Source organism: Arvicola amphibius, chromosome 9 (assembly GCF_903992535.2).
Source record: "Arvicola amphibius chromosome 9, mArvAmp1.2, whole genome shotgun sequence".
In the NCBI taxonomy this organism is placed as follows: Eukaryota; Metazoa; Chordata; class Mammalia; order Rodentia; family Cricetidae; genus Arvicola; species Arvicola amphibius.
This window is the reverse complement of record NC_052055.2, coordinates 60,246,661-60,251,142: the sequence shown is the minus strand read 5'-3', so window position 1 is coordinate 60,251,142 and position 4,482 is coordinate 60,246,661. Positions and strand designations below refer to the sequence as shown.

Here is a 4,482-nt window from a genome sequence, read left to right as displayed (position 1 = left end):
CTGAGCTCCCTAGCCTGCAAATAAATCTTCAGACTTTTGAGGAACTGCGGGCGCTGGGCTAGTTGGAGCTCTGGGGGAGGGGCGTGTGCCCTTTCCAAAGGGGATCTCCTGGGCCTGGAGAAAGAGTTGTCCCAACCTGGCACTCATGTTCTGGTTCCAGAGCTGGAACGTCGGTGCCCCTAGTGGTTCCCGCCCCTCAGGTCCTGGGAGCCAGCGGAGCCAGCTAAGGCCATCTTCTGGCCTCGGGCTGCGGGCGGGGGAGGGTCCGAGTTGTAATTGCTGCCATCTGCTCTCCTTGCCTCCCTTCCCCCCCACTGCTCTGCCGGGGAGAGCCACAGTCTTCTTCCGCTGCTTGGTGGGAGACCGGTCCCCTCTCACCTCCCGCAGGCGCACGCGCACCTTGTCTCTCAGGCTCTGCCCTGCAGAGTCAAATCTGGAGCAGACGTGGGACTGTCCCTTCTCAGGTGCCTAGCCAACTGGCCTTGAGATGAAAGGCAAGCGGTCTGGAGTTCACGGACAGACAGACGCATCAGTGTGGGGAGGATTGGCGTGGAGAAGCCAAGGCTCAGACTTGAGTGGGTAGGAGGAGGCATGACTTGGCTCTTGGGATCAGCAGACTGGCTTTTGGGCACCTGGAATCAGAGTTAGGACATCTAGGACCTGCTTCTTGGATGTGTTCTGAAGACTGATTCTGGAGTCAGCGAAATGACTGAAAACTTGCCCGAGGAGAGTAGTTATTTCTGCTGGCCTGGGGCCTTGGGAAGGCCAGAGTAGGGGGCTTGAGTCGGCTGAGAGCCAGGCATGAGGTGCTTACTTGTGATCGGCACTTAGCAAGTACTAGGCTAACTCTGGCTCCTGGGCTTGACCCTGTCTCAAAACAAACAAACCAAAGTGTACCACTGAGGCAGTGCAGTGACATTGGAAGCCTTGAGGAGGAGGGCCTGAGCTGGGAATCTGGCTGTGTCTTTTCAGCAGCCGCTCCAGCTCTGAAGATGGGGTCTGGACAGAGCCGTCATTGGTGTTTGAGAATCATCCTGGAGACAGCAGGGTCTCTCTTATTCTGGGCCCTTTATCTCACTGAAAGATTTTTGCCATTGGAGTGTAGCGGGCTCAGGCATGTGATGCCAGCACTACCTGGGTGATGGCAGGGATGGCCAGGGTGCGCTATATACCAAGAACCTGTCTCAACAGCAACAACGCAGATGTTTATAGCCCTCTTGTGTAGGTGCTGGATCAGCACTGGGTTTCTCCCCCAGCTCTTGCTCCCTGTTTCCTTTAGAAATTCTGCTTCCTGGAGTCACTCTGGTCACACACAGGGTCACACAGAGATGAAGATTTGCTTCCAACCGAAGCTGAAGGCCCTGGATTTGCAGAGTGTCCTCTCCTACTCTCACAAGCCAGGGTTTCACAAGCACTGGGACGCCTGACAGATGCTCTTGGTTCTAGACATTGTCTTTCTACAGAGGAGGGTGCTTTGGAACCAGAGGGACCACTGGTCAGTCTGAAGATAACTTCTCAAAGGGTAGAAGGAACCATGCCCCCAAGACTAAGAGTGCCTGCCGGGACAGCACCGTGCCCTGGTGGGCGTGGGTGCGTGTTGGAGAGTAAGAATCAGCTAGATCTAATGGGAGGCTGGACTGGCATGCTTCTCCGGCCAAGCCAGTTAGACCTGAGTTTGCTATAGCACCATGAAGTATCTTTTCAGAAAGAGACTGATAGGAACGTCAATGACCAGGAAGTAAGATCAAAAGAGCAGCGGCTAGAAGACAGCTCAGGGCCTGGGATATAGTTCAGAGGTAGAACACTTGCCTAGAATGAGCAGGAGGTTCCCAGGCTTGGTCTCCAATGCCCATCTCCCTTTAAATTTTTTTTAGCTGGGCAGTGGTGGCGCATGCCTTTCATCCTGGCACTAAGGAGGCAGAGGCAGGTGGATTTCTGTGAGTTTCAGGACAACCTGATCTACGGAGAGAGTTCCAGGACAGCCAGGGCTACATAATAAAGTCTGTCTTGAAAAGTTTTGAAAAACAAAACAAAATTAAATATATTTTTCACTGTTTAGCCAATCTCTCTCTCTCTCTCTCTCTCTCTCTCTCTCTCTCTCTCTCTCTCTCTCTCTCTCTCTCTTGAAATTGGGCTTCTCTCTGTAGCCCTAGCTGTCCTGGAACTCCTTCTGTAGACCAGGCTGACCTCGAACCTGGAAATCTGCCTTTCTCTACCTCCAGGTGTGCACCACCATGCCCAGTCTAGTCTCTTGAGTTTTAGCCATGGGAGGAAATAGGGCCTGGTGGGGACTACAGTGCATGCACATGTAAGCCCTAAAGAGTTCACGGTGGTTAGGCAGCTTCAGTCCATTGCTGGCACGAGCAAACATGGGTTTGCCATGGGGTTGCCAGGCTCATTTTCTTCCTCCTCCCCACCCCACCTCTTTTAACTAAGGTCTCATGAAACCCATGGCGTCTTGAATTCACTATTTAGCAGAGGATGACCTTGAACTTCTGATCCTGTTACCAGGATTGTAGGTGTGCACCATCAAACTCCTCAGTATTTAAAAGCAAGTTTGTAGAAGGAGCGGGCTGCGTTCCTGCCCGGCTCCCGGCCGCCTGGCTAGCTTATGCCCCGGAAATAACAACACACAAATTGTATTCTTTTAAACACTGCCTGGCCCATTAGTTTCAGCCTCTTATTAGCTAATTCTTACATATCTTGCTTTAACCCATATTTAGTAATGTGTGTAGCACCACGAGGTGGTGTCTTACGGGGAAAGATTCAGCATGTCTGACCTGGTGGCTGGCTTCATGGCTACTGTCCCAGAGAGGAAAGGCATGGCGATTGCCCGAGGCATCTGCCTCACTCCCAGCATCCTGTTCTGTCTACTCCACCCACCTAAGGGCTGGCCTATCAAATGGGCCAAGGCAGTTTCTTTATTAACCAATGAAATCAACACAAACAGAAGACTCTCCCACATCACAAGTTCATTTGTATCTGTTGACTCCTGTTTTATTTTGTTTTTATGGTTACAATAGACATTTATTTAAAGTGAGGCATCTGCAGAGCAATTAATTCTTAAATTGTGATTCAGGTTGAAACAACATAAAAATATGCTGAGACCAGGCACATCCCCAGATCTCAACCACAAGATCATCTCTTTGCCCCTTCTTCTTTCTCCTTTCCTTCCCCAATAACCGCTCTCAGGGTTTAAAGTAGAATTTGTCTTCCTCATATTTTGTCCACTGCTCGCTTAGACAAGATCTGATGCCTCGTGCTCAGGTCCATGGCTCTCTTAATTCCAAACATTCTGTCTTTAGAAAATCCTCAGGAAGCGTCTTCTGGCTTCCTCCACACCTTCAGTCCCATACGGTGTATCACCTCGCACTGAGCCGGGTTTGTTGAATCCTGCAGCATGTGATGCCATTTTTGAAAGCCATCCAGCCACTGCTTGGTGACACTGCATTAGCAGGTCTGCCTGCCATGATGACCTGAGATTTGACTCATGCTCTTTGTTGACAATGCTTTTTAAAAGAGTTTCCAGCATAGAGAGATTAAAAATACTGTGGCAAAACATGTTCAGAGCCCAGGTTGTGCCCACGGTTGCAGAGACCTGGGAAAGCCACTGCATGGGTATGGGTTGGAGGAGGGACGGTCTGAGTAGCACACGTGTGCTGTAAGGGGGTGCGTTCAGAGCAGTGTGGAGCAACAGTCTGGCAGCCAAAGGTCATGGGGGCAGTTGCAATTATCCAGGCTGCAGGGGCTGCAGAGCGAATAAAAGCAGCTGACCTGAGAGGACAGAGGACTCCCCAGGCACAGGCTAGGGGTCTTTAGAGATTAGCCCTCCTTGGAAGGCTATAGGTTTAAAGACTGCTTGCTATCCCTTTGACCCCTTAAAGGGATTGAAAACGCGCACACGCACACACACACACACACACACACACACACACACACACACCCCTCCCTTCACAGCTATCTAGTGAGTGGATGCCTATATCAAGATGCCCTGAAAATCCCAAGATCGTGTGCAGGCAGGCCACATCATGAAGCTGGGTAAGACATTCCAGAGGGCCTGACAAGGGAAGGGTGGTGCTGGGGGAAGGGCTCAGAAATCTGGCCTGGCCTTCAGGAAGACCCCAACCAGCTCTAATGGGAACCACACGCGGGGTGAGCTCGGAATCCTGGATTGCCTGTGAGGTTTGGCTTTGGAATTGGACACTTGGTTGAGGTCACTCCTGACCTGCTGAGGTCTGAGGCCTCTCAGCTCCAGCCCCTTTCCTAATGGCTGCCAGACCTGTGTCCTGCACCCAGCCCTGGGGCCTGCCTGCTTCCGGGACAGGGGATGTGTCTTGGGTTCCATTTCCTGCTAGTAGAGCACCGAAGCCTTGGGGAGTAGGGTTCTCAGAGGAAAACATTAGGTTTCCTGCTGGGCCAATATCGAATGGCCTTAGAAATAATAGAAGAAAAAGACAAACTCTCTGTGAGTTCTAGTCCAGC

The 4,482-nt window shown here is 51.5% G+C and overlaps 1 pseudogene; it reads right to left on the bottom strand.

Moving 5' to 3' along the window:
* Positions 1-3,138: 3,138 nt before the first annotated feature.
* LOC121677300 lies at positions 3,139-3,470 on the bottom strand (annotated as a pseudogene).
* Positions 3,471-4,482: the final 1,012 nt, after the last annotated feature.